At 44.7% G+C, this 21,737-nt stretch overlaps 1 protein-coding gene and 8 non-coding genes across 9 annotated transcripts in view; 4 read left to right on the top strand and 5 right to left on the bottom strand.

The window, feature by feature from the left end:
• Window positions 1-21,737, bottom strand: part of LOC137302345 (zona pellucida sperm-binding protein 3-like) — a 1,023,493-nt gene that overhangs the window by 789,801 nt on the left and 211,955 nt on the right. The gene's annotated exons all lie outside the window — the stretch shown is intronic.
• Window positions 614-686, bottom strand: trnaf-gaa (transfer RNA phenylalanine (anticodon GAA)). The gene has a single exon. It is a non-coding gene; the product is annotated as a tRNA-Phe (tRNA).
• trnah-gug (transfer RNA histidin (anticodon GUG)) lies at window positions 5,700-5,771 on the top strand. Its single transcript has one exon. It is a non-coding gene; the product is annotated as a tRNA-His (tRNA).
• Window positions 16,154-16,225, top strand: trnad-guc (transfer RNA aspartic acid (anticodon GUC)). Its single transcript has one exon. It is a non-coding gene; the product is annotated as a tRNA-Asp (tRNA).
• trnad-guc (transfer RNA aspartic acid (anticodon GUC)) lies at window positions 17,217-17,288 on the bottom strand. The gene has a single exon. It is a non-coding gene; the product is annotated as a tRNA-Asp (tRNA).
• Window positions 18,261-18,332, top strand: trnad-guc (transfer RNA aspartic acid (anticodon GUC)). Its single transcript has one exon. It is a non-coding gene; the product is annotated as a tRNA-Asp (tRNA).
• trnad-guc (transfer RNA aspartic acid (anticodon GUC)) lies at window positions 19,324-19,395 on the bottom strand. Its single transcript has one exon. It is a non-coding gene; the product is annotated as a tRNA-Asp (tRNA).
• On the top strand, window positions 20,368-20,439 carry trnad-guc (transfer RNA aspartic acid (anticodon GUC)). Its single transcript has one exon. It is a non-coding gene; the product is annotated as a tRNA-Asp (tRNA).
• On the bottom strand, window positions 21,431-21,502 carry trnad-guc (transfer RNA aspartic acid (anticodon GUC)). Its single transcript has one exon. It is a non-coding gene; the product is annotated as a tRNA-Asp (tRNA).

Here is a 21,737-nt window from a genome sequence, read left to right on the forward strand (position 1 = left end):
CACCTGTCCCAATATCTCCTTATGTGGCTCCGTGTCACATTTTGTTTGATAATCGCTCCTGTGGCTTGGGACGTTTTACTCCGTTAAAGGCGCGATATCAATGCAAGTTGTTGTTGTTGGGGTGGAGAAAGCGTTTTCTTTCTTTTTATGACTCTTTTCTATCTCTCTATTTCTTTCCTTTCTCGGACTCTGTTTTCCGGGTCTGTTTACTGACACACATTACAATCTGTGTCACTCGGTGTCTAACAATGTGAGGCAATGTGTTTTATTCCCGCTGTGTTATCTCTCTGGCGGTTTGCTGATAAATGTTTAACTCGCGGCCTGTTCCCATTAATGGTCACAAGCAGTAACAGACAGACAGAGCGTGTCTGACCGCCCTGAGATGTGGAAAAGGCATCAGTTTAGGACAAATGCATCAAATCAAATGTTCATCGAGCACCGAGAGAAACAAAAACCAGAGAGAAAGGCAGAAGGAAATAGAGAAATAAAAGCTAAATACAGACATCCTTGATGTCTCTCTATTCCATCCCCAACCGTTCAGTGTCGGGTAAAAATGTCAGTGCAAATAAATGTTCGAGAATCGGCCCGAAGAAGAAACAAAATAACCCAAAACTGCCGAAACCCGGGATCAAATCAGGGACCTTGAGATGTTCACTCTAACGCTCTCCCAACTGAGCTATTTCGGCCCCACTCTTAATTTCCTTTTGATCACCCTCTTGGAATAAAATATAACCCCGGGTGGAATTGCCCCTCCCGCTCATTCCTCACTTCGGGAGAATGAGACCGACCATCAAGGAGAGATTTTCTGATCCTGTCGTTGAATCTCATTTATATTAAACATTCCTTGAACTCTCTGCCGGGGGGATTCAGAGCTGGGGTTCGCCATGAACCAGCTTCCCCTCAATTCCCAGCTTTATCAGTGAATCGACCAACAAACGCTCCACAGAGCTCAGGTTATATTAATAATAAAAACAGTAAATGCGGGAAACACTCAGCAGGCCAGGCAGCATCTGTGGAGAGAGAAACATCCTTTCAGGTCGATGACCTTTCATCAGAACTCTCTCCACAGATGCTGCCTGACCTGCTGAGTATTTCCAGCATTTTCTGTTTTTACTTCAGATTTCCAGCATCTGCAGTATTTTGTTTTTGTTTTACAGCTTGTATTAATGTTCTGCTGATGATATCTTAATATTATCTTGTTTTTGGGCCACTTTAATCAGGTTCATGGACAAATTCTTCCATCATCCCTTCTCCCACATCGCTTCTCTCTCTCATTCATTGTTTTCTCCTTTCAATCCAGAAGAGGGCGGGAATCAGAGCTCACCCCCCGAACCCTCCGCACACAGACCCCCGTCTACCACCCCGTGTGATCCAAGAGACAATTCAATACATTACACTCTGTATAAACACAGAAAGCTGACACACCAGGGGAGATCGCACGGTGTTGGACACGGAGTGAAATAAATTGAAGTGTTTATAAAAAGTTACAGATCACAACCCGTGTCTCTGTCTCTCTCCACCATCCCCAGCCGGTGCTGTGTTATCCGATCTCACCCAATGTGTTCCTGGGAATTTTCATCAACATCTTTGAATGTGGCAGCAGAAGTTGGTGAAACCGTTCAAACAGCATCCGGTTCCTTGGCTTAATAACAGAGAAATAAGTGTACAAAAGCAAGGAAGTTATGTTAAACGTTTATTAATCAATGTTCAGGCCTCATATGAAGTATTTTGTCCAATTCTGGGCACTATAATTTATTAAGGATGTAAAGGTCTTGGAGAGGATGGAGAGGAGATTTCCCAGAATTATACCAGGGATGGGGTTTAGTTGTGTGGAGAGACTCGAGAACCTGGGATTGTTCTGCTTCGAGCAATGAAGGTTAAGGGTAGAAGTAATCCACGTGTTCAAAATTAAGAGGGGTTTTGATCGAGTGAATAAGGAGAAACTTCACCCACTGGCGGGAGGGTCGGCAACCAACGGACGCAGATTTAAGATAATTGGCAAAAGAACTAGAAGGAAATACGGAGATTTTTTTTACACAGCGAATTGTTATGATCTGGAACGCACTGCCTTAAAGGATGGTGGAGCTCGATTCAATCGTAACTTTAAAACGAGAATTGGATAAATACTTGAGTATCTCCCCACAGATACTACCTGACCTGCTGAGTGTTGCCAGCAGTTTCAGGGTTTATTTTTGAGTTTTCACTATCGCAGTTTTCCTGACAACCTGCAACTTGCCTCAAGGGCGCAGCTTCAAGCACAACTTTCTTGTGCTCTTCTCACACACAAGATCGCACTTTACTTTCCGACACACGCGCTTTAAAATCTGCCGTTTCTGCACACAGCGTCCTGCGCCACGAGAATTTGAAAGACCTTTCGCTGATGGCCTGGAATCGCTCCTTTTTCCCCACAGGCGCTCTTTACATTTATCCTCTACTCGATTCAATCGCATGTTTCAACAGAACTATTAAGATCAAGGCGGAACACTTCCGATCTTACTGCACCGCCCCAACTTGCCAAATGTGAACCTTTCAACCGCCATTCGCAGCTCTGTCGCGCTGCCCGTCGCTCACGCACCTCAACTGCTGAGAGAAAAGAGCCAACAAGCATCAAAACAAAAACCAGTTCTTCAGTTACCATCCCCTGGATCACAAGACTCACCAAGTAAATTTCGTGAACAATCGGGCGGCTGTCTTTCCAGAGACCAGCCCTGCTTTCGTCGTGTTTGTCTGTCGAGCGGTCACGCAGATCAAAATGTATCGACTGGTTTCAAGGCAGAAATGAACATTGTTGCGAATGGGACATGTGCCCAATAGAAACAGCGGTCGGAGCAGAACAATCTTAAAGGCGTGAGATCGTGAAAGTGAATGTTAGAGTCGGCAATGCCGCAGGAAAGTGTCCATGAAATGGGAGGTGGAAAGGAAAGGCGGCCAATTGACCGAGGAAGGAAGAAAAAGCTGGGAGAAGAGGCGGGTTTGAACTGTGGAACATCAAGTACAGGCATGTGAGAGTGCTGGGATTTGATGGAATAAATAGGTTTTCGCCACCAACAAAAAATGTTTTTCTCATGTGTTCAATATTGAGAAATTGTTGCATTATATTCGCAAGCGCGGGAGAGAACAAAAGAAGCAGCGTACACTATGCCGTGACTCGGATTCGAACCGATGTTGCTGCGGCCACAACGCAGAGTAATAACCACTATACGATCACGGCACCACATGTCGGTGATTGAGTTGCTGCCCGAACTATTGAAATAGCGCCATTAACGTAGCAAAACGTCCCAAGGCGCTTCACAGGAGCTTTTTGAACAAAATTTGACACCGAGCCACAGAAGGAGATATTAGAAGCAAAATACTGCCGATGCTGGAAATTTGAAATAAAACCAGAAAATGCTGTAAATAATCATCAAGTCAGGCAGCGTCTGTGGAGAGAGAAACAGAGTTAACGTTTCAGGTCGATGACACTTCGTCAGAACTGGAAAAGCTTGAAGATTAAACAGTTTTTAAGCAAATACAGAGTCAGGGAAAGGGATGGGGGAGGAAGGGGAGGGGAGGAAAGAACAAAAGGGAAGGTCTCTGATAGGGTGGGGGGGCAGGAGTGATTAAATAACAAAAGGAATGATGGTGCAAGGCAAGGAGGGTGGTAATGGGACAAGTAAAGAAACAAAAGATGGGTCTAGAGGAGCTGCAAATGGCAACATGAGAACCACCATAGGGGTTCCCATAGCGACATCTTTTATTTGGAGGAAGTGAGTGGAGTCAAAGGAGAAGTTGTTCACCGTAAGAACAAGTTCAGCCAGGCGGAGGAGGGTGGTGGTGGATGGTGATTGTTTGGGCTCTCGTTCGTGGAAGAGGCAGGGGGCCCGCAGGCGGTCCTGTTGGGGGATGCAGGTGTAGATGGACTGGATGTTCATGGTGAAAAGGAGGGGGTTAGGACCGGGGAACTGGAAATTGTTCAAGTGGCGGAAGGAATCGGATGAGTTACGGATAGAGAATAAACTGGACGAGGGGAGAGAAAGTAGACTCGAAATAGGAAGAAATTTGTTCCGCGGGGCAAGAACAGGCTGAGACGATGGATCTCCTGGGACAGTCCTGTTTTTGGATCTTGGGAAGGAGGTAGAAGCAGGGTTTGGGGACTGTGAGGTTGGAGGCCGTGGGGGGAAGATCTCCAGAGGAGGCGGTCAGTGATGGCTTGATGTTCGGTGGTGGGGTCATGGTCCAGGGGAAGGTAGGAGGAGGTATCGGAGAGTTGGTGTTCAGCCTCCACTAGGTAGAGGTCGACTCACCTCACAACAACAACAGAGCCGCCCTTGTCAGCAGGTTTAATGACAATGTCAGGATCGGACTCGAGAGAACGGAGTGCTGCGAGTTCAGTGGGAGGGAGGTCAGAGTGAGTGAGGGGAGCAGAGAAATTGAGACGGCTGATGTCACGCCGGCAGTTCCCAATGAAAAGATCAAGAGAGGGTAAGAGGATAGAGGGAGGGGTCCAGGTGGACCGAGAGTTCTGAAGAAGGGAGAAAGGGTCCGCTGTGCGGGGGGAAGACTCCTGGTCAATGAAATGGGCGCGGAGGAGAAGGCGACGGAAGAAGAGCTCAGCATCGAGTCCAGCTCGAAACTCATTGAGGTGGGGGCGTACGGGGATGAAGCTGAGGCCTTTGCTGAGGACTGAAGTTTGGGGCCAGAGAGGGGAAGGTCAGAGGGAATGGTGAAAACACGACAAAGAGATTAGAGGGAGGGATGGGGTCAGTGGAAAGTGAAGGGGAAGAAGGATCGGGAGGGGTGTTGGTATCTAAGAGTTGTTGAAACTTGCGGTCCTTGACACCTGAAAGGAAGAAAAAAAGTTTTTTGTTGAAGCGCCGGATGAGGCGAAGGATGAAATGGAACTGCGGACCAGGACAGCTCTGAAGTAGAGAGAGTCGGTGCTGCTGAAGACAGAGTGTTTGATCAGGTTTCTACTAAAACTCACTTTCACAGACACATCTCCTTCCTCAGCAACTGTGTCCGGCTCCGACTTATTCCACGTGGATTCCAACTTAAGTTCCACCCTTCATGTTTCGGATCCACCCATGATTCCAGATATCTCCATGATATTCAGCGTTCCTCCAACCACTGCTCCCGCCGCTTCCTGAGATCCGCGCTCAACGCCACGCACCGTCACATGCTCACTCTCGACCTCTCTCTCCACGCATGGTTTTTATCCCATCCGCGCCATTATTGCATTTACCGTTTGATGTGTTGGTTCCTTCATTATATTCATCCAGAAGTCCTGGGTTTCAGTCCAATCCGAAGCCACGGTGGATGAATTTTGCATTGCTCACTGAACTCTGCTCAAATCAGCAAAGTCCTGATTGGCGGCCGGAGGTGCTGCGAGTGTAAGATGTGAATAACGTGAAGTATCAGTCAAAGTGCACAATTTCTGTTTAATCTTCAACCTTTTCCAGTTCTGACGACGGATCATCGACCTGAAACGTTAACTCTGTTTCTCTCTCCACAGACGCTGCCTGACTTGCTGATTATTTACAACATTTTCTGTTTTTTTTTTCAAATTTCCAGCATCGGCAGTATTTTGCTTCTAATATCTCCTTCTGTGGTTGTGTCAAATTTTATTTGAAAACGTGACTGTGAAGCCCCTTGGGATCTTTTGATACCTTAAAGGAGCTTTATAAATACTATAGGTAGAGTAGTTCCAGTTGTGGTGTGGTGCCGTGATCGTATAGTGGTTAGTACTCTGCGTTGTGGCCGCAGCAACCTCGGTTCGAATCCGAGTCACGGCATAGTTTTTGTCTTCTGCCTCTCTTGCTCATCGAATGCAGTAATATTTCAATCTTCAATGCATGAAATAAAACCAAATATTCCATCAAATCCCAGCACTCTCACATGCCTGTATTTCATGTGCCGCAGTTCAAACCCGCCTGTTCTCCCAGCTTTTTCTTCCTTCCACAGTCAATAGGCCGCCTTTACTTTCCTCCTTCCATTTCATGAACATTGCCGACTCTAACATTCACTTTCACGATCTTATGCCTTTAAGTTTGTTCTGCTCCGACCGCTGTTTCTATTGGGCACATGTCCCATTCACACCAATGTTCATTTGTGCCTTGAAACCAGTCGATACATTTCGATCTGCGTGACCGCTCGACAGACAAACACGACGAAAGCAGGGTTGGTCTCTGGAAAGACAGCCGCCCGAATGTTCACGAAATTCACTTGGTGAGTCTTGTGATCATGGGGATGGTAACTGAAGAACTGGTTTTTGTTTTGATGCTTGTTGGCTCTTTTCTCTGAACAGTTGAGTTGCGTGAGCGACGGGCAGCGCTGCAGAGCTGCGAATGGCGGTTGAAAGGTGCACATTTGGCAAGTTGGGGCGGTGCAGTAAGATCGGAAGTGTTCCGCCTTGATCTTAATAGTTCTGTTGAAGCGTGAGATTGAAGCGAGTCGAGGATAAATGTAAAGAGCGCCTGTGGGGAAAAAGGAGCGATTACAGGCCATGAGCAGAAGGTCTTTCAAATTCTCGTGGCGCAGGACGCTGTGTGTGGAAACGGCAGATTTTAAAGCGCGTGTGTCGGAAAGTAAAGTGCGATCTTGTGTGTGAGAAGAGCACAAGAAAGTTGTTCTTGAAGCTGCGCCCTTGAGGCAAGTTGCAGGTTGTCAGGAAAACTGCGATAGTGAAAGCACAAAAATAAACCCTGAAACTGCTGGCAACACTCAACAGGTCAGGTAGTATCTGTGGAGAGATACTCGCTTTCCCAGGGCCTCATTGTGCATTGATTAATATTAAACACCTGCACAAGATGGACGTGTTGCACCTCAACAAGGCTGGGAGCAATTTCCAGGCAGGGAAGTTCCTCTTGACTGAACAGAGAGCAATGCCGGCCGTTTTTGGGCGTCAGCTATTTTCAATCTGTATTAACGACTTAGATGAAGGGACCGAGTGCAATGTGTCCAAGTTTGCTGACGATACAAAGATAGATAGGAAAGGAAGCTGTGAGGAGGACACAAAATGTCTGCAAAGGGATATAGGCAGGTTGAGTGAGTGGGCAAGAAGGTGGCAGATGGAGTATAATGTGTGGAAATGTGAGGTTATTCACTTTGATGGGAAGAATAAAAGAACAGAATATGTTTTAAATGGTGAGAAATCATTAAACGTTGGTGAAATTAAAAAGGAAAATAGGAAAGCAAAGAGAGGGCATGAAAAAATAGGCCTCTTGCGCATCCACGATTTTCATCGCTCCACCATTGGCGGCCGTGCCTTCAACCGACTGGGCCCAAAGCTCTGGATTTCCCTCCATAAACCTCCCCGCCTCTCGACCTCTCTCTCCTCCCTTAAGACACTTAAAACCTACCTCACCTGTCCCAATATCTCCTTATGTGGCTCCGTGTCACATTTTATTTGATAATCGCTCCTGTGAAGCGCCTTGGGACGTTTTACTCCGTTAAAGGCGCGATATCAATGCAAGTTGTTGTTGTTGTTGGGGTGGAGAAAGGGGTTTATTTCCTTTTATCACTCTTTTCTATCTCTCTATTTCTTTCCTTTCTCGGACTCTGTTTTCCGGGTCTGTTTACTGACACACATTCCAATCTGTGTCACTCGGTGTCTAACAATGTGAGGCAATGTGTTTTATTCCCGCTGTGTTATCTCTCTGGCGGTTTGCTGATAAATGTTTAACTCGCGGCCTGTTCCCGTTAATGGTCACAAGCAGTAACAGACAGACAGAGCGTGTCTGACCGCCCTGAGATGTGGAAAGGGCATCAGTTTAGGACAAATGCATCAAATCAAATGTTCATCGGGCACCGAGAGAAACAAAAACCAGAGAGAAAGGCAGAAGGAAATTGAGAAAAAAAGCTAAATACAGACATCCTTGATGTCTCTCTATTCCATCCCCAACCGTTCAGTGTCGGGTAAAAATGTCAGTGTAAATAAATGTTTGAGAATCGGCCCATAGAAGAAGAAACAAAATAACAGAAAACTGCTGAAACCCGGGATCGAACCAGGAACCTTTACATTTTCTGTTGAACGCTCGCCCAATTCCGCTGTTTCAGCCCCACTGTGAACTGCACTTTGAGACTTCCTCTTGGAATAAAATATAACCCCTCCCGCTCATTCCTCACTTCGGGAGAATGAGACCGACCATCAAGGAGAGATTTTCTGAGACTCTCGTTGAATCTCATTTATATTAAACATTCCTTGAACTCTCTGCCGGGGGGATTCAGAGCTGGGGTTCGCCATGAACCAGCTTCCCCTCAATTCCCAGCTTTATCAGTGAATCGACCAATGAACGCTCGAGAGAGCTCAGGTTATATTAATAATAAAAACAGAAAATGCGGGAAACACTCAGCAGGTCAGGCAGCATCTGTGGAGAGAGAAACATCCTTTCAGGCCGATGACATTTCATCAGAACTCTCTCCACAGATGCTGCCTGACCTGCTGAGTATTTCCAGCATTTTCTGTTTTTACTTCAGATTTCCATCATCTGCAGTATTTTTCTTTTGTTTTACAGCTTGTATTAATGTTCTGCTGATGATATCTTAATATTATCTTATTTTTGGCCACTTTAATTAAGTTCACGGACAAATTCTTCCATCATCCCTTCTCCCACATCACTTCTCTCTCTCATTCATTCTTTTCTCCTTTCAATCCAGAAGAGGGCGGGAATCAGAGCTCACCCCCCGAACCCTCCGCACACAGACCCCCGTCTACCACTCCTTCTGATCCAAGAGACAATTCAATATATTACACTCTGTATAAACACTGAAAGCTGACACACCAGGGGAGATCGCACGGTGTTGCACACGGAGTGAAATAAACTGAAGTGTTTATAAAAAGTTACAGATCACAACACGTGTCTCTGTCTCTCTCCGCCATCCCGGCCTGTGCTCTGTTATTCGTTCTCACCCAATGTGTTACTGGTAATTTTGTGGAAGTGCATGACGGGATACTTGACCATATTAACTCTTTATTAACTCACATGATAGGATTAGCCACAAACACAAAGTAAGCACAATTGTGTAATTGCGTTTGAGCCTTGGTATGTTGATAATTAGGCCTAGCACAGCCAGGCCTTCCTTGAGAGAAGGACAGAATATAATAATAATAGAGGTGATGAATGGCCATGAAGCCTTGAGACTGGCTCCAGCCCTACTGATAACAAGGAACAGGAATGCAGAGAGAAAGAAAATAGCTGACATCTGCTCAGGCCTACGTGATGTCTATGGATGTTCGGCGGCTGGCTCACTACTTGATTGACCAACTACCTGAGCCAATAAAGAATGTACGTGTACGCCCATATTCTGTAACAGGTGGGCGTTGCCTCATGAATTGTATAAACATGAACTGATTCATTGACTCGGCGAAGTTGCACCCTCAACCATTGTTTGAGGTGCACATCCACTTGTATACAAGTTGGGGTTCAATAAAGTTTCTCCTTGTACTACTTGTTTGGGTGTTAATGCATTTGTATAGTGTTAAGTTTCGACAGTTTTCATCAACATCTTTGAATGTGGCAGCACAAGTTGGTGAAACCGTTAAAACAGCATCCGGTTCCTTGGCTTAATAATAGAGAAATAGAGTACAAAAGCAAGGAAGTTATGTTAAACGTTTATAAATCATTGTTCAGGCCTCATCTGAAGTAATGTGTCCAATTCTGGGCACTATAATTTATTAAGGAGGTCAAGGTCTTGGAGAGGATGGAGAGGAGATTTACCAGAATTATACCAGGGATGGGGTTTAGTTGTGTGGAGAGACTCGAGAACCTGGGATTGTTCTGCTTCGAGCAATGAAGGTTAAGGGTAGAAGTAATCCACGTGTTCAAAATTAAGAGGGGTTTTGATCGAGTGAATAAGGAGAAACTTCACCCACTGGCGGGAGGGTCGGCAACCAACGGACGCAGATTTAAGATAATTGGCAAAAGAACTAGAGGGAAATAAGCAGGTTTTTTTACACAGCAAATTGTTATGATCTGGAACGCACTGCCTTAATGGATGGTGGAGCTCGATTCAATCGTAACTTTAAAAGGAGAATTGGATAAATACTTGAGTATCTCCCCACATATACTACCTGACCTGCTGAGTGTTGCCAGCAGTTTCTGGGTTTATTTTTGAGCTTTCACTGGAGCAGTTTTCCTGACAACCTGCAACTTGCCTCAAGGGCGCAGCTTCAAGCACAACTTTCTTGTGCTCTTCTCACACACAAGATCGCACTTTACTTTCCTACACACGCGCTTTAAAATCTGCCGTTTCCGCACACAGCGTCCTGCGCCACGAGAATTTGAAAGACCTTCCGCTCATGGCCTGTAATCGCTCCTTTTTCCCCACAGGCGCTCTTTACATTTATCCTATACTCGATTCAATCGCACGTTTCAACAGAACGATTAAGATCAAGGCGGAACACTTCCGATCTTACTGCACCGCCCCAACTTGCCAAATGTGAACCTTTCAACCGCCATTCGCTGCTCTGTCGCGCTGCCCGTCACTCACGCACATCAACTGCTGAGAGAAAAGAGCCAACAAGCATCAAAACAAAAACCAGTTCTTCAGTTACCATCCCCTGGATCACAAGATTCCCCAAGTAAATTTCGTGAACAATCGGGCGGCTGTCTTTCCAGAGACCAACCCTGCTTTCGTCGTGTTTGTCTGTCGAGCGGCCACGCAGATCGAAATGTATCGACTGGTTTCAAGGCACAAATGAACATTGGTGTGAATGGGACATGTGCCCAATAGAAACAGCGGTCGGAGCAGAACAAACTTAAAGGAGTGAGATCGTGAAAGTGAATGTTAGAGTCGGCAATGCAGCAGGAAAGTGTCCATGAAATGGAAGGAGGAAAGTAAAGGCGGCCTATTGACTGTGGAAGGAAGAAAAAGCTGGGAGAAGAGGCGGGTTTGAACTGTGGAACATCAAGTACAGGCATGTGAGAGAGGTGGGATTTGACGGAATTGAAAGGTTTCACCAAAACATTTTTCTTTCATGTTCTGAAGATTGATTTCTTGCTGCATCCTCTCAGCACATGTGGGAAAGGAAAAAATCGGTAAATGAAACTCTGTGGAGACTCGGATTCGCTCCGATGTTACTGCGACCACAACGCAGAGTGTTAACCACAAAACGATCACGACGCAGCACATGAGGTGTGGCAGTTGTGCCCCAACAACATTAATGGCACGCATGACACTGCTGAGAAAAGAAAGATTTTGGTGATGAGGCTAAAATGTTCAACAGCTCAGATTATGGCAGCGCAGAGACTGGAGCCTAAATCCAGCGCCTTGGACCGCTCGGCCACGCTACCGCTTCACAAGAGTGTTGTCCAGAATCTCGGAACTGGTGATTGAAAAGCGGCTTTCCGACTCTGACCTTTGAGTCCAAGATTTTTGCCTTGAAAGAATCAAATAAAAGGGCTTTCTTTGCACTGTTCTTGCGACCAGGTGGCTGAGTGGTTGAGGTGATGGACTGCTAATCCATTGAGCTTTGCCAGCATGGTTTTGTATTCCAGCCGCGCCATTACTGGCTTTTTTAATCGTTCATGGGATGTGGGCGTCGCTGGCGAGGCCACCATTTATTGCCCATCCCTAATTGCCCTTGAGAAGGTGGTGGTGAGCCGCCTTCTTGAACTGTTGCAGTCCATGTGGTGAAGGTTCTCCCACAGTGCTGTTAGGTAGGGAGTTCCAGGATTTTGACCCAGCGACGATGAAGGAACGGTGATATATTTCCAAGTCGGGATGGTGTGTGACTTGGAGGGGAACGTGCAGGTGGTGTTGTTCCCATGTGCCTGCTGCCCTTGTCCTTCCAGATGTTGGAGGTCGTGGGTTTGGGAGGTGCTGTCGAAGAAGCCTTGGCGAGTTGCTGCAGTGCATTCTGTGGATGGTACACACTGCAGCCACAGTGCGCCGGTGGTGAAGGGAGTGAATGTTTAGGGTGGTGGATGGGGTGCGGAACAAGTGGGCTACTTTGTCCTGGATGGTGTCGAGCTTCTTGAGTGTTGTTGGAGCTGCACTCATCCAGGCAAGTGGAGAGTATTCCATCACACTCCTGACTTGTGCCTTGTAGATGGTGGAAAGGCTTTGGGGAGTCCGGAGGTGGGTCACTCACCACAGAATACCCAGCTTCTGGCCTACTCGTGTAGCCACAGTATTTATATGGCTGGTCCAGTTAAGTTTCTGGTCAATGGTGACACCCAGGATGTTGATGATGGGGGATTCGGCGATGGTAGTGCCGTTGAATGTCAAGGGGAGGTGGTCAGACTCTCTCTTGTTGGAGATTGTCATTGCCTGGCAATTATCTGGCATGAATGTTACTTGCCACTTATGAGCCCAAGCCTGGATATTGTCCAGGTCTTGCTGCATGTGGGCACGGACTGCTTCTTATCTGTGGGGTTGCGAATGGAACTGAACACTGCGCAATCATCAGCAAACATCCCCATTTCTGACTTTATGATGGGGGAAAGGTCATTGATGAAGCAGCTGAAGATGGTTGGGCCAAAGACACTGCCCTGAGGAACTCCTGCAGCAATGTCCTGGGGCTGAGATGATTGGCCTCCAACAACCACTACCATCTTCTTTTGTGCTCCTTCTGACTCCAGCCACTGGAGAGTTTTCCACTGAAGCGGCAGCTGAACGGATGGTCTCAATCTTTGTGACAAAATAGTCCAGGAGCTCCTCGCAAATTTTGTGGTGAGGGTGGAGGAGGCAGGGGGTGCAAGAAGTCGGTTTGTGGTCGAGAAGAGATACTGGGGGTATCTTTGGATTCCTGGATAATCCTGGAATAATGAGCAGTTTTCTGTCTCTCTCTGTTTCGGGCTGGTGAATTAGCCCGGGTCTGTTCACAGGGCGATTCTGCGTTTTATTTCTTCCTCGTTATTGTGGTTCTGATATCGAGGTGAGGATTTTAAAATCTGCTCGGAGATCAGTGAAATTAAATCGTAGAAAGTGAAAAAGTCCGAGTCAGTTTTTCACTGTATTTTCTTCATTCGATGTTGCTGATAAATGAAAGTGAAGCTTCTAAAGGCAGACCTTCCCGTCGGGGAATTGACCCCAGTCTCCAGGGTGATGGACACTGATACTCACCACGATACTAACGAGGAACTGGTGCCGGAAGGGGATGTACGTTCACCACAGATGCTTCACGTTTCAGTAAATCTGTTTGAGCTATTCTTTTGGTGACAGTTTGTTGAAATTTCCACGGACCACTGTTGAAAGAAGAATTACCGACCACTTTTCCATCTCATGTTGGATCATGATGTGGGGAGCGCGGGACAGAGTGAGACAGAGAAAGACCGACTCAAGAAAACAAAGAAAATATGAGGCACATGCACAGACAGATAGACACAGGCACGCATACACATGGAGTGACTCAGAAATATGGAGAGACAGAACATGGATAATTTGGCTGATTTTTGTTCTATTTCTGTCGTAGATTTCGAGGAATCTCAAAGATCAATGAAAATGAGCATAAAACTCGAGGTGTTGAATGCCGTGGAATTTTAATTCACTTCAGAATTATTAATTCTACAAGAAACTTGTTGAATTTTGAAACGCAGAGATGAACACGTTGATAAATGACGGGATCTGAAGTCTGTCAGATTTGAACCTGCGCGAGGGAAATGAATGAGATTTTAATCTGTCACCTGAACCACGAGGAAGTCAAAATCACAATTGCTCTGCATCCAGTCCTCAAATAGTCTCCGTACATTAATATTCTGAAAGTGACAATCACCTGTTTTTTTTCTCTGTAGTTTTTTTTTAGGAAGAAGCTCGGCGAAGACATAAAATTAAAAGTTGGCGTCTGATAAATGCTTCCTCCCCGTCGGGGAATTAAACCCCGGACTGAGGTGGGGCAACTCACCACGAGAAGAGAGAAAGAAAGAACGAAAGAAAGACAGAGTCAGTTTTCGTTGTCCAACAAAGAGATGGAAATGTAAAAGGTTCTTTCAAGAGTGGCCCGTGGAAAATGAAACAAACTGTCATCAAATAAATAGTTAAAAGAAATGCATTGATACATGAAGCATGTCTAACGCCATCTAGGATGAGTGCACGGTGGGTACAGCAGTTCCTCGTTGGTATAGTGGTGAGTATCCCCGCCTGTCACGCGGGAGACCGGGGTTCAATTTCCCGACGGGGGGATTAAACTTCCGCCGCCTTTCGAAGCTTTTCTCTTATTCATTTCCAATATTGGATGCGGAATGGACAGTGTCAAACTGATTTGGAGTGTCCCACTTTCCCCAATTTAATTTCACTGATATTCCAGCGGTTTTAAAATCTGCTCTCAGCTTCACTCTTCACCTCGATGTTCGACTGGTTTCTGTGATGGTGGGGATTTCGGGAGGAGGCCGAGATGGATCATCCACTCGGCACTTCTGGCTGAAGACGGTTTCTAAAACTTTGCACTCACGTGCTGGGCTTTACCATCATTGAGGATGGGGATGTTCATGGAGCCTCTTCCCATTAGTTGTTTAATTATCCACCATCATTCACAAATGGGTGTGGCAGGACTGTAGAGCTTTGATCTGATCCGTTGTTTGTGGGATCGCTAAGCTCTCTCAACAGCATGCTGCTTCCACTGTTTGTCAAGTAGTCCTGTGTTACTTTCAGGTTATTGGTGTGTTTATGTAGCTCGGAATGTGTGTGTTTGTGTATGTGTGAATATGACTATGTCTGTCTCACTTGTTATATGCGTTTCTGAGTGTCTCTCTCTTTCTTTCTATCTGTCACTTTTTCCCTGCTCCCCAAATAATTTTTCTCTGGACCTTGACTAATAAAGAGATAGAAAGTAAGTCTTCTTTCAACAGTGGCATGTGGAAAGTTAAACAAATTGTCATCAAAGAAGTCGTTAAAATAGATTCACTGAAACGTGCATCCTTTTCATTGCTGTATGTAAGATCTTTCATGTCTGCGCCTGTTCCGAGACCTGTCTCTCTCTGTTTCGGGCTGGTGACAGCGCGATTCTGCGTTTTATTTCTTGCCCATCATTGTGGTTCTCACATCGAGCTGAAGCGTGAGGCAGAGAGCAGATATTTAAAATCGCTGTGAAATCAAATTGCAGAAGTGGGAAAGGCCGAGTCAGTTTTTCATTGTATTTTCAACATCCAATATTTCAGATAAATGAAAGTGAAGCTTCGAAAGCAGCAATAACCTCCTCGTCGGGGAATTGAACCCCGGTCTCCCGCGTGACAGGCGGGGATACTCACCACGATACTAACGAGGAATTGGTACAGACATTTACCGTATATTCACCAAAGATGCTTCACTTTTCAGTGAATCTGTTTGAACTGTTCATTTGATGACAGTTTGTTTCACTTTCCACGAACCACTGTTGAAAGAAAAATTACCGACCACTTTTGCATCACATGTTGGATCATGATGTGGGTAACGCGGGAGAGAGTGAGACAGAAAGAGACAGATCTTCTCAGGAAAATATAGAAAATATGAGGCACATACACAGACAGACAGAAAGACAGACAGAAACAGACACACATGCACATGGATTGACTCAGAAATACTGAGAGTCAGAATATGGATAATTTGGCTGATTTTTGTTCTATTTCTGTCGTAGATTTCGTGAAATCTTGCAGATCAATTAAAATGAGCATAAAACTCGAGGTACTCAATGCTGTGGAATTTTAATTCACTTAAGAATTATTAATTCTACAAGAAACTTGTTGAATTTTGAAACGCAGAGATGAAACAGGTTGATGAATGACGGGATCTGAAGTCTGTCAGATTTGAACCAATGAATGAATTTCTAATCTGTCACCTTAATCACCAGTTAGTAAAAATCACAATTGCTCTGCATCCAGTCCTCAAATAGTCTCCGTACAATAATATTCTGAAAGTGACAATCACCTGTTTTTTTGCTCTGCAGTTTTTGTTCAGGAAGAAGCTCGGCGAAGACATAAAATTAAAAGTTGGCGTCTGATAAATGCTTCCTCCCCGTCGGGGAATTAAACCCCGGACGAAGGCGGGGCAACTCACCACGATAAGAGAGAAAGAAAGAACGAAAGAAAGACAGAGTCAGTTGTCGTTGTCTAACAAAGAGAAGGAAATGTAAAAGGTTCTTTCAAGAGTGGCCCGTGGAAAATGAAACAAACTATCATCAAACAAATCGTTAAAAGAAATGCACTGATACATGAAGCATGTCTAACGCCATCTGGGATGAGTGCACGGTCAATGTAGCAGCTCCTCGTTAGTATAGTGGTGAGTATCCCCGCCTGTCACGCGGGAGACCGGGGTTCAATTCCCCGACGAGGAGATTAAATTTTCGCCGCCTTCAAAAGCTTTTATCTCCAATATTGGATGCGGAATATACAGTGAAAAACTGACTCGGAGTTTCCCACTTTCCCCAATTTAATTTCACTGATATTCCAGCGGTTTTAAAATCTGCTCTCAGCGTCACTCTTCACCTCGATGTTCGACTGGCTTCTGTGATGGTGGGGATTTCGGGAGGAGGCCGAGATGGATCATCCACTCGGCACTTCTGGCTGAAGACGGTTTCTAAAACTTTGCACTCACGTGCTGGGCTTTACCATCATTGAGGATGGGGATGTTCATAGAGCCTCTTCCCGTTAGTTGTTTAATTATCCACCATCATTCACAAATGGGTGTGGCAGGACTGCAGAGCTTTGATCTGATCCGTTGTTTGTGGGATCGCTAAGCTCTATCAACAGCATGCTGCTTCCACTGTTTGTCAAGTAGTCCTGTGTTACTTTCAGGTTATTGGTGTGTTTATGTAGCTGGGAATGTGTATGTGTGAATATGACTATGTCTGTCTCACTTGTTATATGCGTTTCTGAGTGTCTCTCTCTTTCTTTCTATCTGTCACTTTTTCCCTGCTCCCCAAATAATTTTTCTCTGGACCTTGACTAATAAAGAGATAGAAAGTAAGTCTTCTTTCAACAGTGGCATGTGGAAAGTTAAACAAATTGTCATCAAAGAAGTCGTTAAAATAGATTCACTGAAACGTGCATCCTTTTCATTGCTGTATGTAAGATCTTTCATGTCTGCGCCTGTTCCGAGACCTGTCTCTCTCTGTTTCGGGCTGGTGACAGCGCGATTCTGCGTTTTATTTCTTGCCCATCATTGTGGTTCTCACATCGAGCTGAAGCGTGAGGCAGAGAGCAGATATTTAAAATCGCTGTGAAATCAAATTGCAGAAGTGGGAAAGGCCGAGACAGTTTTTCATTGTATTTTCAACATCCAATATTTCAGATAAATGAAAGTGAAGCTTCGAAAGCAGCAATAACCTCCTCGTCGGGGAATTGAACCCCGGTCGCCCGCGTGACAGGCGGGGATACTCACCACTATACTAACGAGGAATTGGTACAGACATTTACCGTATATTCACCAAAGATGCTTCACTTTTCAGTGAATCTGTTTGAACTGTTCATTTGATGACAGTTTGTTTCACTTTCCACGAACCACTGTTGAAAGAAAAATTACCGACCACTTTTGCATCACATGTTGGATCATGATGTGGGTAACGCGGGAGAGAGTGAGACAGAAAGAGACAGATCTTCTCAGGAAAATATAGAAAATATGAGGCACATACACAGACAGACAGAAAGACAGACAGAAACAGACACACATGCACATGGATTGACTCAGAAATACTGAGAGTCAGAATATGGATAATTTGGCTGATTTTTGTTCTATTTCTGTCGTAGATTTCGTGAAATCTTGCAGATCAATTAAAATGAGCATAAAACTCGAGGTACTCAATGCTGTGGAATTTTAATTCACTTAAGAATTATTAATTCTACAAGAAACTTGTTGAATTTTGAAACGCAGAGATGAAACAGGTTGATGAATGACGGGATCTGAAGTCTGTCAGATTTGAACCAATGAATGAATTTCTAATCTGTCACCTTAATCACCAGTTAGTAAAAATCACAATTGCTCTGCATCCAGTCCTCAAATAGTCTCCGTACAATAATATTCTGAAAGTGACAATCACCTGTTTTTTTGCTCTGCAGTTTTTGTTCAGGAAGAAGCTCGGCGAAGACATAAAATTAAAAGTTGGCGTCTGATAAATGCTTCCTCCCCGTCGGGGAATTAAACCCCGGACGAAGGCGGGGCAACTCACCACGATAAGAGAGAAAGAAAGAACGAAAGAAAGACAGAGTCAGTTGTCGTTGTCTAACAAAGAGAAGGAAATGTAAAAGGTTCTTTCAAGAGTGGCCCGTGGAAAATGAAACAAACTATCATCAAACAAATCGTTAAAAGAAATGCACTGATACATGAAGCATGTCGAACGCCATCTGGGATGAGTGCACGGTCAATGTAGCAGCTCCTCGTTAGTATAGTGGTGAGTATCCCCGCCTGTCACGCGGGAGACCGGGGTTCAATTCCCCGACGAGGAGATTAAATTTTCGCCGCCTTCAAAAGCTTTTATCTCCAATATTGGATGCGGAATATACAGTGAAAAACTGACTCGGAGTTTCCCACTTTCCCCAATTTAATTTCACTGATATTCCAGCGGTTTTAAAATCTGCTCTCAGCGTCACTCTTCACCTCGATGTTCGACTGGCTTCTGTGATGGTGGGGATTTCGGGAGGAGGCCGAGATGGATCATCCACTCGGCACTTCTGGCTGAAGACGGTTTCTAAAACTTTGCACTCACGTGCTGGGCTTTACCATCATTGAGGATGGGGATGTTCATAGAGCCTCTTCCCGTTAGTTGTTTAATTATCCACCATCATTCACAAATGGGTGTGGCAGGACTGCAGAGCTTTGATCTGATCCGTTGTTTGTGGGATCGCTAAGCTCTATCAACAGCATGCTGCTTCCACTGTTTGTCAAGTAGTCCTGTGTTACTTTCAGGTTATTGGTGTGTTTATGTAGCTAGGAATGTGTATGTGTGAATATGACTATGTCTGTCTCACTTGTTATATGCGTTTCTGAGTGTCTCTCTCTTTCTTTCTATCTGTCACTTTTTCCCTGCTCCCCAAATAATTTTTCTCTGGACCTTGACTAATAAAGAGATAGAAAGTAAGTCTTCTTTCAACAGTGGCATGTGGAAAGTTAAACAAATTGTCATCAAAGAAGTCGTTAAAATAGATTCACTGAAACGTGCATCCTTTTCATTGCTGTATGTAAGATCTTTCATGTCTGCGCCTGTTCCGAGACCTGTCTCTCTCTGTTTCGGGCTGGTGACAGCGCGATTCTGCGTTTTATTTCTTGCCCATCATTGTGGTTCTCACATCGAGCTGAAGCGTGAGGCAGAGAGCAGATATTTAAAATCGCTGTGAAATCAAATTGCAGAAGTGGGAAAGGCCGAATCAGTTTTTCATTGTATTTTCAACATCCAATATTTCAGATAAACGAAAGTGAAGCTTCGAAAGCAGCAATAACCTCCTCGTCGGGGAATTGAACCCCGGTCTCCCGCGTGACAGGCGGGGATACTCACCACTATACTAACGAGGAATTGGTACAGACATTTACCGTATATTCACCAAAGATGCTTCACTTTTCAGTGAATCTGTTTGAACTGTTCATTTGATGACAGTTTGTTTCACTTTCCACGAACCACTGTTGAAAGAAAAATTACCGACCACTTTTGCATCACATGTTGGATCATGATGTGGGTAACGCGGGAGAGAGTGAGACAGAAAGAGACAGATCTTCTCAGGAAAATATAGAAAATATGAGGCACATACACAGACAGACAGAAAGACAGACAGAAACAGACACACATGCACATGGATTGACTCAGAAATACTGAGAGTCAGAATATGGATAATTTGGCTGATTTTTGTTCTATTTCTGTCGTAGATTTCGTGAAATCTTGCAGATCAATTAAAATGAGCATAAAACTCGAGGTACTCAATGCTGTGGAATTTTAATTCACTTAAGAATTATTAATTCTACAAGAAACTTGTTGAATTTTGAAACGCAGAGATGAAACAGGTTGATGAATGACGGGATCTGAAGTCTGTCAGATTTGAACCAATGAATGAATTTCTAATCTGTCACCTTAATCACCAGTTAGTAAAAATCACAATTGCTCTGCATCCAGTCCTCAAATAGTCTCCGTACAATAATATTCTGAAAGTGCCAATCACCTGTTTTGTTGCTCTGCAGTTTTTGTTCAGGAAGAAGCTCGGCGAAGACATAAAATTAAAAGTTGGCGTCTGAGAAATGCTTCCTCCCCGTCGGGGAATTAAACCCCGGACGAAGGCGGGGCAACTCACCACGATAAGAGAGAAAGAAAGAACGAAAGAAAGACAGAGTCAGTTGTCGTTGTCTAACAAAGAGAAGGAAATGTAAAAGGTTCTTTCAAGAGTGGCCCGTGGAAAATGAAACAAACTATCATCAAACAAATCGTTAAAAGAAATGCACTGATACATGAAGCATGTCGAACGCCATCTGGGATGAGTGCACGGTCAATGTAGCAGCTCCTCGTTAGTATAGTGGTGAGTATCCCCGCCTGTCACGCGGGAGACCGGGGTTCAATTCCCCGACGAGGAGATTAAATTTTCGCCGCCTTCAAAAGCTTTTATCTCCAATATTGGATGCGGAATATACAGTGAAAAACTGACTCGGAGTTTCCCACTTTCCCCAATTTAATTTCACTGATATTCCAGCGGTTTTAAAATCTGCTCTCAGCGTCACTCTTCACCTCGATGTTCGACTGGCTTCTGTGATGGTGGGGATTTCGGGAGGAGGCCGAGATGGATCATCCACTCGGCACTTCTGGCTGAAGACGGTTTCTAAAACTTTGCACTCACGTACTGGGCTTTACCATCATTGAGGATGGGGATGTTCATAGAGCCTCTTCCCGTTAGTTGTTTAATTATCCACCATCATTCACAAATGGGTGTGGCAGGACTGCAGAGCTTTGATCTGATCCGTTGTTTGTGGGATCGCTAAGCTCTATCAACAGCATGCTGCTTCCACTGTTTGTCAAGTAGTCCTGTGTTACTTTCAGGTTATTGGTGTGTTTATGTAGCTAGGAATGTGTATGTGTGAATATGACTATGTCTGTCTCACTTGTTATATGCGTTTCTGAGTGTCTCTCTCTTTCTTTCTATCTGTCACTTTTTCCCTGCTCCCCAAATAATTTTTCTCTGGACCTTGACTAATAAAGAGATAGAAAGTAAGTCTTCTTTCAACAGTGGCATGTGGAAAGTTAAACAAATTGTCATCAAAGAAGTCGTTAAAATAGATTCACTGAAACGTGCATCCTTTTCATTGCTGTATGTAAGATCTTTCATGTCTGCGCCTGTTCCGAGACCTGTCTCTCTCTGTTTCGGGCTGGTGACAGCGCGATTCTGCGTTTTATTTCTTGCCCATCATTGTGGTTCTCACATCGAGTTGAAGCGTGAGGCAGAGAGCAGATATTTAAAATCGCTGTGAAATCAAATTGCAGAAGTGGGAAAGGCCGAATCAGTTTTTCATTGTATTTTCAACATCCAATATTTCAGATAAACGAAAGTGAAGCTTCGAAAGCAGCAATAACCTCCTCGTCGGGGAATTGAACCCCGGTCTCCCGCGTGACAGGCGGGGATACTCACCACTATACTAACGAGGAATTGGTACAGACATTTACCGTATATTCACCAAAGATGCTTCACTTTTCAGTGAATCTGTTTGAACTGTTCATTTGATGACAGTTTGTTTCACTTTCCACGAACCACTGTTGAAAGAAAAATTACCGACCACTTTTGCATCACATGTTGGATCATGATGTGGGTAACGCGGGAGAGAGTGAGACAGAAAGAGACAGATCTTCTCAGGAAAATATAGAAAATATGAGGCACATACAC

The sequence above is a fragment of the Heptranchias perlo genome, chromosome 35, assembly GCF_035084215.1.
Source record: "Heptranchias perlo isolate sHepPer1 chromosome 35, sHepPer1.hap1, whole genome shotgun sequence".
NCBI classification, from domain to species: Eukaryota; Metazoa; Chordata; class Chondrichthyes; order Hexanchiformes; family Hexanchidae; genus Heptranchias; species Heptranchias perlo.